Source organism: Pithys albifrons, chromosome 28 (assembly GCF_047495875.1).
Source record: "Pithys albifrons albifrons isolate INPA30051 chromosome 28, PitAlb_v1, whole genome shotgun sequence".
NCBI classification, from domain to species: Eukaryota; Metazoa; Chordata; class Aves; order Passeriformes; family Thamnophilidae; genus Pithys; species Pithys albifrons.
The window spans coordinates 4914398-4928176 of record NC_092485.1 but is presented as its reverse complement, the minus strand read 5'-3'; the positions used below and the strand labels follow the sequence as shown (position 1 = coordinate 4928176).

At 54.3% G+C, this 13779-nt stretch overlaps 1 protein-coding gene across 2 annotated transcripts in view; it reads left to right on the top strand.

Moving 5' to 3' along the window:
- CDK18 (cyclin dependent kinase 18) overlaps positions 1-13779 on the top strand; it is a 42363-nt gene that overhangs the window by 517 nt on the left and 28067 nt on the right. The window contains exon 1 of one of the 2 annotated variants that reach the window (XM_071578834.1): positions 5828-6001. The exons of the other annotated variant lie outside the window; for it this stretch is intronic. The gene's annotated coding sequence lies outside the window, so the exon portion shown is untranslated. Of the gene's footprint in view, positions 1-5827; positions 6002-13779 lie in introns of those variants that run through there. 2 annotated transcript variants of the gene reach the window in all.

Genomic DNA, 13779 nt, shown 5'->3' with positions numbered 1-13779 from the left:
ACCAAAGGCCAAACTCTCCTTCCAGTGGTGCCACAGGCAGGGCAAAGGATGCTTTGGCTCCAGAGCTGCTTCCTGGGGGAGAAGTTTGGGTATCTGTCGTACTCTGTGCGTTTTTCTGGCCTTGCCCATCAGGGCTGGAGCTCTGCCAGCCACAGTAGGATGGTGGAGGAAATACTTTGGGCATATTTTTCACTTTGTTTTGCAATTTGGCAGCTCCTGGTTGCTAAGTGTCTGAATCTCTGGTGTGGATTGGTGGAGCTGTTGTTATGGTGATGCTCCATGGACAAAATTAGGAGGAGATGCTGCTGGATTCTGGGGTCTGCAATTGGCCCCGTGGTTGCCATGGTCAGCAGGGCTGTGGCCACCCTGGGGACGGTGACTTTGTGTCACAGGGAATGGAGTGTCTCAGGTCACACAGTGACTCACACTGAGTGTGCTCTCAGGCTGATTTGGGCTCACAGGGATCCAATTCCTGTGTGGGACAACAGCAGCCTGCAGAAATCTGGGCTCAGTTAGGAATGTTGATGGAGATTTGCAGAGCCTGAGGAAGTCCCTCAGCTCTGGGACAAGACTGTGTTAACCAGGAGATCTGAACTTGTCTCCATTTTCCTGCTCCTCAATTCACTTGCCTGTAAAATGGGAATAACAATATTCCTTTTGCCCATTTTTGGAGGGACAGGACAAGGGGGAATGGCTTCAAACTGACAGAGAATAGTTTGGATTGGATATCAGGAAGGAATTTTTCCCTGTGAGGGTGGGCAGGCCCTGGCACAGGGTACCCAGAAGCTGCCCCATCCCTGAAAGTGTCCCTGGAAGTGTCCAAGGCCAGGTTGGACAGGGCTTGGAGCAACCTGGGCTGTGGAAGGTGTCCCTGCCCATGGCAGGGGGTGGAACAAGAACATTTTTAAGGTCCCTTCCAACCCAAACCATTCTGTGATTTTATGATTTGCATGTTCTCACTCTGTGGAGTTGCAATGCCCACCAGGGCTGGAACTGGGGGGGCTGTTGTTAAATAAGGGTGGTCCACAGCCCCTGTTAGCCCCATGCACAGGCACAGGGCAGGACCCAGCAGCACCACCCACCCTCCCAGTGACACCAGTGGGGCAGTTTGGCACTTCCAGCCCTCGGCAGGAGCAGATCCTGCCGTGCCAGGCTGGGCAGTGGAGCATGGGGCCCATTTGCCAGTTTTCCTCGACTTAGCAGCCAGCTCTAAACTGCAGCCCTGTGAGTGCTGCCAAAATGCAGCACTGGGCAATGATTTCCACATGCCTGCCCGTGCACAAGGCAGAGAGGGCCAGGCCAGGGAGGCATTGAACACATTTTCTTTCCATGACTCGGTGCCTATTGAATGTCAGGGCAGTGGGGAAGGGAAGGGAACTGCTGCCTGGATGCAGTGACTGTAAAATATTCCCTGCAGACCTCCAGGGAGCTGCTGGCCTCGGAGCAGCACACATGCATGGCCATGTGAGTTTGGCAGGGGAGAAAACGTGCCCCTGAGCTGCTGGGGCTGGGGAGGGCTCTGCAGCTCAGCCACTGCTGGGGTGCCAGGGGGTGAGGCTGGGGAGCTGCAGAAGGGAACCAGGTGAAACCCCCCTGGAGCTGCCCTGCCTGCCTGGAGAAGTCAGGCACATTCATGTCGCTGCCACTCCTCTGATGCTTCAGTCTGAGCTGTCGGGTTTAATTCACCTCCCATTTGCTGGGATTGCCAGGACTCGTATGTGAGAGTGCTGGGCTGCAGACTGGAGCTCTGGCCCTCTCTCCAGGCAGACAGGGATGCCTGCTGGGCACAGCACTGGTAGGAGGTTGTATCTTTCTTGACTGGTTCTTACTGGGCCTGCTGTGTCACTGCTGAGTGTGTTTGACACCTTCCCTCCAGGCTGGGGATTCTGTAGGTGAGTTCCTGCCTCTCTGCATGTGCTGTGGACAAGTGGTGGGCTTTGCTCCCTACTCTGGGGATGAGGATTAAATGGGGGTGAGCAGCTTAGAGTAAAAATTAGGTGTTCTTACACCCAAAATTGGGTGTTCTTATACCAACGAGCACTTTGCATGGCTGTGACAGAGGGTGGGCTGTTCCCTTCCACTGCTGTCACCTCTGCTCAGCCTGAACTGCCTTGGGCTCCCCCTAAGGCAGGTTTGGAGCTCTCTGGCTGTCCCCCCTCCCCAGGCTGCCCTGGGCTCTCTCCCTCCTCTCTCCCAAGGCCAGCTCCCAGCACTGGATGGAGTGTCCCCACCGGGGCCTCACCATGTGAGGGAGAAGCAGAGGATTTAATGTGTCTGGCCAGGAGCCACGCCTGGGGCAGGCACAGTTTTACAAGGCAGGCACTGCCTGGGCTCCAGCTCCATCCCAGTCCATGCAGCATTCCCATATCCCAGCCTCTGGACTGGTTTGGACACGGGCAAGAGGTGCCCAGCTGAGTCTTGCACCCTGTGTTTGCCTTCATGATGTGAAACTGGGGCTGGGACTGCCCTCCCTGTGTCCCCAAGGCTGTGCTGGCTCCTCAGCATCCCACGGTCCCTCTCACAGCCCTGCAGTGCTGTTTGCTGACAGGGAAGGTTCTGGAGAGGAGCAGCCCCAGCAAAGCCCTGGGCTCTGTGATTGGAATGCTGCTCAGGATGCTGCAGCGTTCCCTGTTGCTCCTGGCAGTCGCTCCCACCTGCAGCCCATGGAACACACAGGTCCCACTTTCCCCTGGCTTGGGGCAGGAGCTCATCTCGGCAGCTCAGGCTGGTGTTTGTCTGGGAGTGGCTTTTCAGAGGGGGGAAAGAGAGTGAGTGATCTGGTGTGCAGCAGGAACAGGATTGCTGCTACCCAGAGGGAATCCTGAGACTGTGCCAAGGGCAGGAACAGCCCAGAGCCATCACTGGGGGTTATGTGCGTCACAAACCTGCCTGGATGTGGCAGCCATTCCCCTTGGGATAAAGACAGGAGCATCCAGGTGTGTGTCAGGCCTCCCTGCCTGCTGCAGCCTTCTGTCCTTCCCACCTCCCCCCTCTCTGCCCTCTCCATCCCCACCCAGCTGGGCAGAGGTGCTGTTTGCAGGAGGGTGACAGCGGGAGGAACCACAGCCCGTGGATCTTCAAAGGATGCAATTTATATCCAAAGGGAGAACAGCTGTGGGATGAAACCCAGCACTCCTCTGGCTGCCCCAGGCAAGGGACACACTAGGAATTGCATAACTATTCCTCGTGTGGAATACACCGGGAGGAGGAGAAGGATTTGCTGAGCAGCAGGAGCTGAGGTGATCACAGACGTGGAGCTACACAAAGTCTTGTAGTTTCCCAGCCAGATCCACTTTTTTATGAAACACTCCCAACCACAGACTCAGGATTTTTATGAAACGCTCCCAGCTACGAGCCCATTTTCCCACTTGATTGCCCCGTGGTCTCTGTGAGGCTGATTCCACTGCCACAACACAAAGGGGAAAAAACCAGCCCCAGAGTCCAAAGTCATTTTAGAAAAACTCACACAAACCCCAAGCACTTTTGTCTGCCTTTTGCTCAGCCATTACACTGGCATGTTTGGAAAATGCCCCGAGGCTCTGCCTTGCAAATACACTGCTGGGATTGCAGAGACATCTCAGGTGGGTGCCAAGTTCAACACCAGCAGCCTCAGCCCTTCACAGGGCACACGTTAAGGGACACTTTGCTTTGGGCTGTTACCGTTGGAGCAGCCCCAGCCCCATGAAACCTTCAGGGTCTCGTTGGTCCCACATCAGTCTGCCAGGCAGCTGTGCTGTGTTCCTGTCCCACATGCTGGGGAACATCCATCACCCCCTGATGCCTCCCCTCCCCTCCAGCCTTTGAACAGCACAGCCAGGGATCCCTGCTGGCTGCACCAGCTGGGTGCTTTCCCTCTCCACATCCTCCTCCACAGCCATCCCTGTCAGGCTTACAGCAATCCCTGGCATGTTGATTATTGTAATTTATATTTAGGAGGAATGTTATGCACCAATAAGCAGCTCGTGTGACACAACCACTGAGCTCATGTCCCTCTCCACTAATTGCTTGTAACATTCTTGCCCTTCGCATTGTCGTTTTCTCATTGAGCTTCTTTCTCTGTCCAGCTCCACTTTGGGGGTTTCTTTTCCTTATTTGCCAGAGTTTTTGTGGGGATCTCCCTTGATTTCTGGTTCCAAATAGAGGGTCAGAGCTGTGGTCTGGGGGTGTGGCAGCAGTTGTTGTGTGCTGTGCTGGGAAAGGCACGTAAGTGTCCGAGACATCTCCCCCTCCCTGGGGTGACATCTCTGCTTTAAATAGAGAGCCTGGCTGGACACTGGGCTGCAGCAAAGCTGCCCAATTCTGCAGCCAGGGGCACGAACGGAGCTTGAGGGCCAACTCACCCTGAGCTGAGTGTGCAGCCCACATGACCAGGTACTCATTGACCAGGGGTGAGAGGAGGGCAGGCGTCCCCACGGGCCCAGAGGCAGCTGCACATCACCCCTCTGGCTCTGCCCCTCTGCTGCTCCTCCCCGAGCTGTGTGCTCAGCTCACATACCCATCAAGGGGCTTGACTGAAGAGCTGATGTTGAATGTTTTACCCCACTCACAGAGCAGACAAAGCATTACCGAGGGCCTCAGGTCTTGGCTGGGTGTTGCCATGGGACAGGCTAAAGTGAACAAACAAAATGGATCCTGGTAAAACATCCCTTTCCTCAGTGGGGGTTCAGCTTTTATGCTTCTGCCACACCATCTGTGAACCACTTCCCTGTTCCTCGAAGTGTCTCCCAGCGTTTGATGGTTCTAATATAGGAAATGAGAGTCAGCAAGTCCACCGAGACTCCCACGTTCCAAAAGCAAAAGGGAAAAAGGAGTTCTGTCAGCAGCAGAAAGCCCAAATTTTTGTCTTTTGGACAGTTTTCCTTGTAGAATCACAGACACCTGGAAAGAAGACCCTATAGAGTCCCTCCAGTAGGATTTTCCCGCAGAGAACTTGTGGCTCTTTTCCTCCCCCTCACCAGCTCTGCTGTGCCCTCTGCATTCCCACTTTCCAGATGGATTTTGTTCCTTCCCTGCCCAGGGGTCCTGCTGGCATCTCTCTACCTTCCCCCACCACAGTGAACCTCCTGCACATCCCTCAGATTTAGGCACAATACCCACTAATTACAGAAACTCTGCTGACAGACCGGCTGGTCTGTAGAGGGAAGGCAAGGACTAATATAGCTGGAGATATAAGAAATTAATTAGTTTGAGACAGACAATGTTGGCACCTCCAGTCAGGCTGATTTATTTCCATGGCTGCTCTATTTCTGGCAAACTGAGCATGTTTAAATATAAGACAACAAGTAGCTGGAATGGATGGTGAAGCTGCTGCTAAATGCATAACCCCACGGGCAGAGTGACAGAGGTGAAACCCCCGCAGGTCCGGGTTTCACGGGCTGCCCCCGCTCAGGCACATCAGCCCAGAGCCCCAAGGACGAGTAGGAAGAGCTCCAAGAGGGAACTCTCCTGACCTGGGTGCGAGGCTGCGCTCGGGGGGTTTGTGTTTGTGTGTCCGCCTGTCCGTGTGTCCGCTGTCCGTGTGTCCGTGTGCGGCTCCTGCCCGCAGCGCTCCCGGGGCCGAGCGGGCTCCTTATCCCGGGGCTGGGCGGGGAGGAGCCAGCGCCGCTCCGAGCCGAGCCGAGCCGAGCGCCGGCAGCGCTCCCGCACCGCGCCGGGTCCCACACCGCGCCCGCACCGGCTCCGGCACCGCTTCAACTCCCTCCTGCTCCGGCACCGCGGCTGATCCGCCACCGGCACCGCTCCAACCCTCTGCTGCTCCAGCACCGCTTCTGATCCGGTACCGGCAGCGCTCCAACCCTCTGCTGCTCCAACATCGCTTCTGATCCGCCTCCTGCTCCAGCTCCGGCATCGGCAGCGCTCCCGCTCCGCTCCCGCTCCGCTCCCGGCCCGCTCCCGGTGCGGCTCCCGCAGCGCCGCCCCCGCCGCTCTCCGGCCCCGCCGTGCCGGGGGCAGGAAGGAGGAAGGGACACGGCAGGAGGGACAGCGACCTGCTCGGCGGCCGGTGAGTGACCCCGCGGCGGGCTGGGGGACCCGACTGGGGGTCCCTGCCCGCCCCCGCAGCGCCGCTGCCTTTGGGACTGGTGGGAAGGAAGAGCTGAAGTTGGAGGGGAGGGAGGAAGAGTTCAGCTCGATACCGAGCGCAGCCAGGATTTATACCTGTCTGTGCCCTGCTGCAGGAGATTCCTGCGCGTGTTTTGGTCCTAAACCTGGTTTAGAGAGCCCTGGTCGACGCTTCGCTCATTACCAGCTTTGGCACACAGCCCTGGCATCGGTCCCGCTGGGAAGGTCCTGGGGGACCCTTCCAGTGTGCGGGTCCCCGGGGGGTGGGTGACACCCCGGGGGTGTGTGCTGGTTCCCCGGCTCGGGCAGGAGCCCTGCCAGGCATTCCCCTTGCGCTGCGGTTTTTTGGGGCTGTCGGAATCAGCAGCATCTCCCCAACACGCCTGTTGCTCTGACAAGTTCCTGGGGATGTGGGAGAACTTGCCCCAGAACGCCTGTCCCCCTCCCCACCCCCAGACAAGACAGCCCGTTGAGAGCTGCTCTCTCCCTGCCGTGCCAGCCCTGCCTCCTGAAAGGTCAGGCTTTGATAGACTGGCTCATCTCTCCGTGAAAACAACCTGGAATGAGCGTGTTGGCACAATAGTGGCATTAGCTCTGAAAAGAAGAAACATCAGGGTCAGGCCTGGGGCTGCTGGCGTTGGGTTTTGTGCTGTGCATCAAGCACATGAACAGTGTGATGTGATGTGTGTGTCAGGGTTGGAGAAGGTGCCTGAAGGGGAAGAGCTTGGAACAAGCATCAGGCAGAAAGTTAAAACCTCTGGATGAGATTAGTGAAAGGGCAAGTGCCTTTGGACAGGACCCTGCAAGGAAACAGGATTCATTTCCTCCTCAGTGGTAATGGGGCAGCACAGAGATCTGCAGCATGTGCAGATCACACACTGAAACGTGATAAATGCAAGCTGAGTCTTGTTTCCCAGCCTCAGGAGGCTTTGACAGGGCATCTGGGTCACCCCACCTGGGGAGAGTTCATGAAAACCAGTTCCCATGAGCCTGAAAAGATTCCCTTGGTGCAAACAGTTTACCATCAGAGAGCTGGTCAGGTTGTGCCAGCAGGAGCACATCAGTGGGGGCACACTGAGATCTCCAAGTGCATTTGGAGTGTGGAGCATCCTCTGCTCCCTGAAGGAGATACATCCATGGGAGTCGACCAAAGAGCAGATGCACAGGAGGAACAGAGGCAGGAATAGGAGGGCACTTGGTTCCCCAGCTGGCACCTCATGCATGAAACTTCATTTCTGTGTGTAGCTGTGAGGCACCCAGCTCACAGTTCAGTGATTTTTAGACTCCTGAGCAAGTTCTGAGCAAGTTTTGGTGTCCATTCTCCAGACAGGACCACTTTTGGTGGCAGGTCTTGCAGATTTGTTTCCAAGTACTCAGGTTTGCTCACCCACACTGGAAAATATTGGTACCAAGTCTAAATGAGAGCAGTTAATAAATGAGTAGTGGAACAACCTTGCCAGCATTAGCTGGGAGTTCCCCCTCTCTTATCCTACTTAGATAGAGGGAAAGAGAGAAAAATCTGTAACTAAACAGGACTCTGGAGATGTGTCCATGGCCTTGCCAGGGATTCTGCCTGACCTTGGACACGTCAGCACCGTATCCCCCTGGCTGAGTCCCCCCATCTCCTGACACTTGACCTTGCTTTGTTGTGCGAGGTTTGCTCCCTGAGCTCTGTGGGGCTCTGGGCTGCTGGCAGGGACGGGTGTTGAAGCACTAAAATCCTCCTCTCAATGCGTGCAGGCCCCTTTCACTGAACAAGCTCTTTGTGGCCCCTGAATGGACCCTTCAGACAGGCTTTGCCAGTGACAGAGCCAAGTGCTGGTGTCACATACTCGGGGGTTACAGGTGACTGAAATGCAGCTGGATGCGCTTGGCTGATTTTTTTTAGTGCCTTCCAAACGAGCTGCTCTAAATCTTCAGCTTTATCTGCTTTTATCTGCTGCCTTTCATGTGCATTCATTGCCAGTGTCACTGGTGTGTTTGTCAGGGGACAGCCCCAGGCACAGGGGCTGGAGGGGACAGGTTTTGCCTTCTGTTGCTGGCACTGGATCCAGACAAGGTAGAGGGAGGCAGCTGCATTTTGCATGTGGTAAAATAGAGAAGGGAAATGGCCAAGGTATTACAAGGAGCCTGTGGGAGCACAGGGAGCTGAGTTTTGATCTCCCAAATCCATGAGATCCCTCTGTTCTCTCTGTGTCCTGCACCCTGTCACCTGGTCCCACACAAACCTGTGTCTGTACTTCCCATGTACCAGGAATGCATTAAAATATCCACGTTGCAGTTTCCACTGAGACCATCCCATTGCTCTGGCCTTCTGCAGAGAAATGAATGTTTGGTCAATCCTTGTAAACCCTGGGACATTCCTCTGGCTTCCATACAGACCTGAGGTTTAGGCCAGGAGGTTTGAGAATCTCCAGAAAAAAAAAAGGAATCTGGGATGTGTGTTTGGAGTCATGTCCAATAATAGTAAGAGTTTCCAAGAGGGTTTATACTCAATAAGAACCTCCCAAATTCTCCTTCCATGCTCAGGGAAATTGAGGCAAAGTTAAAGCAGCTTCTCCAGGCAACAGGACTGGGGTCTTGGCTCTGGGGCCAGTTCAGAGGAGATCCCAGCCCAGCCTGGAGTGAGTTCTGCTCGGTGGAATTCGTGTCCTGACACCCGGAAAGGTCAGCTCTGCTTTCTGGCCTGGTCTTGGCTTACTTTTTTACAGGTAGGAAAACAATAAAAGGTCTCTATTTAAAAAAGGCCCTTTGATTGCTTTCAGCAAACTCCATCCACGCAGAGGTTTGACCTGCTGGGTTTGCTCTTCTCTAAATTCACTTGTTTCTGCTGTTTGCAAAGGGAAAACTGATAGCAAAAGGCAACCTGTTGATTAATGTAGATGCAAAAGCCCAGATTACAATCTGGTGAACAATTAACTTTGCAGAGTCGATCCCTAATCAGCCGGAGCATCTTTTGCTCTCTCTTTACATTTCTAATCAGGGTTTCTTTTCAGGTAGCATTTTGCCTGCAGCCAGTGCTGCTCATCCGCGGCTTGTTTGCTCAGTCGCTCCCAATCTCGGCTGGTATCTTTGTCTCGGCTGCAAAAGAAACTGCTGGGCAATTATTTCCGAGGCAGAGAGAGCAGAGCGGGGGAGCCGGGGGAGCTGTCGGGGCTCCTGTCGCGCTCCTGTCGCCGCTGCCACCACCTCGCATCTGTCCCGTCCTTTCTTTACCTCCCTCCTTCGCCTCATTCCAGCCGTGTCTCCAGACTCGAGCCCCGTATCCTCTTGCCCTCTGGCTTTCCTCGCTGCCGCGGGGATGAGCTCCAAGCCGCCACAATTATTAAGGCTGGATTTTTGCAGGCACGCCACATTCCCGCTGGGAAATATCCACATCTCTCCCGGCGCAGCGTTCCTGCCCACTGGGCTGATCCCTGCCCAAAATCCCGGCGTTCCCTTTCGCACCTGAGCAGCAGCTGCGCTTGGGGAGAGCTCTGCCCTGTCTGAAGGCACAGTGTGGATCGCAGGACCCGCGGGAATGCAGCTCGGGATGCTCCAGCCTTTGGGGCACTTGGATCTCATCCCTGTCTGGAACTCCCTGAAGGGAAGTTCTGGCCAGGTGGGGGTTGGTCTCTTCTCCCAGGCACTCAGCAATAGGACAAGGGGGCACGATGGGCTCAAGCTCTGCCAGGGGAAATTGAAGTTGGAGATCAGAAAAAAATTCTTTGCAGAGAGAGTGCTCAGGCATTGGAATGGGCTGCCCGGAGAGGGGGTGGATTCCCCATCCCTGGAGGAGACACTGGACGTGGCACTGAGTGCCATGATCTGGTGATCACAGTGGGGTTGGATCAAGGGTTGGACTTGATGATCTGGGAGGTCTTTTCCAACCCAACTGAGAAGAGCAACGAGGCTGGAGAAGGGACTGGAGCACAAGTGCTGTGGGGAGAGGCTGAGGGAGCTGGGGGTGTTCAGCCTGGAGAAGAGGAGGCTCAGAGGTGACCTCAGCACTGTCTGGAACTGCCTGAAGGGAAGTTCTGGCCAGGTGGGGGTTGGTCTCTTCTCTCAGGACTCAGCAATAGGACAAGGGGGCACGATGGGCTCAAGCTCTGCCAGGGGAAATTGAAGTTGAAGATCAGGAAAAACTTCTTTGCAGAGAGAGTGCTCAGGGATTGGAATGGGCTGCCCAGAGAGGGGGTGGATTCACCATCCCTGGAGGTTTTTAAACTGAGCTTGGACATGCCATGATCTGGTAAAGGGACTGGAGTTGGCCCAAGGGTTGGACTTGATGATCTCAGAGGTCTTTTCCAACTCAATCTATTCTATGATTCTGTGGATGTGGCACTGAGGGAGAATCCACCATGTCTTGATCCAACCCCACTGTGATCACTCCGTTCCCTGGGCTGGTGATCACAGTGGGGTTGGATCAAAGGTTGGACTTGATGATCCCGGAGGTCTTTTCCAACCCAGTTGATTCTATGACCCCCTGCCAGCACCAGCTCTTCTGGGTTTGTTTGTGGCTTTTCTGTGCTTCCATCAGGTACCATCCCCAGCCACACCAGGGTACTGGGAGGATAAACAACTCTCACACTGTTTGAGCTGCTGTTTCCAAGGATTGATGCTCCCATTGCCTTTCAGGAGCCGGGTCTGCAACAGCTCAGGTGGAGCATTCCAGAGAACTCAGCTGGGCACAGCCAGCCTTGGGCTGACCTGTGTTTGCTTCCCTCTTGTCTTCCCTTGGGGGTTTAAATCAGGGGCATTTTGCAGCAGGGACAATTCCTCACGTGTCTTTTCCACAGCAAACCCTCCATCCCCGGGGCCAGCAGGCACTGCCATGGCAAAGATTATACATCATTTGAGTGGCAAATTTTTAACCCAGAGCTGTCAGTGACTAACCTGTCACCTCTGCCAGCACTGCAGGGGCGTGGGGATCAGCAGAGCTGCTGCTGGGATGCAGAGAGGAGGAAGCAAACAGGATGGAGCCCTGGATTTAGTGTTGTTGGATTTATGCCCTTTCCTTAGTGTCTGGGAAGGGGAAGATTCTGTGTGTACCTCAAAGGAAGGGCAGTGTCAGTGAAGACCCTCCAATTAATGATGCATTCAATCCAATTGTTTTGTTATTTTTTTATTTTGTTACTTACTAATTTGATTAATTACACCCAAACAATCCACCTTCACACCACCTTTGAGTTCTGCCATTATAATTTATCAGATGGAAAACTGAAACAAGGAGAATATTCCTCATGTTAAAAAGTCCCTTCACTGATGGATCTCAAACCAGAGGTCTAAACCTCTCTCTGATGTGTTGGCCTGTATTAACCAGCCCCTCTCCCTCTGTGCTCTGGGCTGACATGAGTTTTGTTTGGGTTTTGGGCACCCTTTCCCTTTGCTCTTGCAGTAACGTTTTTATTACTGAGGATTCCACATGAGCCCTCTCTCCCCCTCCCTCTCTTTCTCCCCCAGTCTCTGAAATGCTCCACTGTTTCCTATAAAACAACCCAAATTTTCCCAGCCAGGGACTGTGGAGTGGGGCAGGAGATGGATTTGACCAGTTTCATGGGATGCTGCTGCTGTTTAATTGAATCAATTAAAAAGGAGAGGCTGTTGAAGCCAACCATAAGCACTGAAACCTCTGAAAAAGTCAAACATTCCCAACATTCCATTTATTTCTGCTAGTTCTCTATTTTGGTTGAAATAGTTTGTTTGTACTCAGCCTATTTAATTATTTGCTGTGTTAATATGCTGGTCACTCAGGGCTTGGGATTCCTCATTCCAGTTTGGATTTATCCTCAAACCAACCCCCCCAGCCCTCGCTTTTCCCTCACTCCAGTTCATCCCAGCAATTCCCACTCTCGAAGCCACATCTTTTTTTAGTTGCTAAATCTGGCAAGGTTTGTGAACAGGAGCCTCAATTCTGCACTTGGGAACATGCACACGCATATAAATCCATCAGTTTGGGCTTTTTTCTGTATTCCAGTGTGGAATATCACCTGGAGCTTGGATTTGAGCCTTCTGTGACTTGAATTATTTGCTGGAAAACCTTTTAGACTGGCAGCTTCTGTTCCAAGGCTGTGCTGGAGCAAATGCTGGTCTGTGGATACCCAAAGATGCAGCCAGGGATGTGCAGGGACCTTCAAGAGATCCCAGAATGTGAGATCCAAGTCCTGCTCCAGTAGATCTGTGCTGCAGTGACCCATAAACAACAGAGCAAAGGAAATGGTGCTGCAGGAGGGGTTTGGAGGTGGGATCCAGGGCAGAGGAAGGATCCAGGGCTTGGAGGTGGGATCCAGGGCAGAGGAAGGATCCAGGGCTTGGAGGTGGGATCCAGGGCAGAGGAAGGATCCAGGGCTTGGAAGTGGGATCCAGGGCAGAGGAAGGATCCAGGGCAGAGGAAGGATCCAGGGCTTGGAGGTGGGATCCAGAGCAGAGGAAGGATCTAGGACTTGGATGCAGGATCCAGGGCTTGGAGGCAGGATCCAGGGCTTGGAGGCAGGATCCAGGGCTTGGAGGTGGGATCCAGGACAGAGGAAGGATCCAGGGCTTGGAGGTGGGATCCAGGGCAGAGGAAGGATCTAGAGCTTGGAGGCAGGATCCAGGTTTTGGAGGTGGGATTCAAGGGTTTAAGGTAAGATCCTTTTCCTGGCTGTGCCACTGACTTGCTATTTGACTTCAGATGAACCCCATCCCATCTCCAGATTTCTGATTTTCCTGTCTCTGTTGCAAGGGGGGGAAACACCCCAACTCTGACTGGGCTGGAGTGCAGCTAATTAGTGACCTGCCTGCCTTTCCTTGGAGGAGCAGTGACCACAGAAGGGCAAGGAGCTGTTCCCAAGTTCCTTGGGCATAACAACCTTCCCAGCAACTGCTCTCCGTGCTCTGCTCCCAGCAGTGATTTCAGTGCAAGGCAAAGCAACGTGGAAAATCTGCATCCAGGCTGGAGCTCAGATCTCTCCTCCTGCTGCAGATACTCCTGTGGGCTGAGCAGCTTGTAATTATTAACTAATTACTGTGCCACAGGATACAGGAAGTACGGGCAGTGGGAACGAGCTGTGTGTCTCAAATCCCAGCCCTCCCTTCTGTGTCCCGTTGGGTTTGCCCCTGTTGGTGTCTGGCTGAGCCCTGCCCCTCTCACAGGGCACAAGGAGCCTCCCTGTGCCTGGAATTCTCTGCACACTGTTTGCTTTTCGTGTTTGCAGTTCGGGCACTGAAGGGCCAGTGTTGGTCCTGAGCAGGGAGCAGCCACATCCCAGAGTGTGGCTGTGAGGAGGATCCCTGTGCTTGTCTGACAGCGCTCCCCATCCTGCCTGGAGGTCACCACAGCCAGGGCTGAGCATTCCCAAGCCTCCCTACAGAGCAGGCATTGATCCTGGGTATTTCCTGGGCATGGCACTGCCCAGAGGAGGGGAATTAGCAGCTGGGACTGAAAGCCACTGTTAATCCCAGGAGCAGGTTTGGCACAGACAGGAAGCAGCTTTGCCAGTGGTACTGTGGGACCCTCTGTGTGGGATGTGATGGAGTTGGTCCCCATGTCCCACTGGGGTGGGATGTCAGGGTTCTGTCCCATGTCCCACTGGGATGGGATGTCATGGGTTCAGTCCCATGTCCCACTGGGATGGGATGCCATGGATTCAGTTCCATGTCCCACTGGGATGGGATGTCATGGATTCAGTCCCATGTCCCACTGGGATGGGATGTCATGGATTCAGTCCCATGTCCCACTGGGATGGGATGCCATGGATT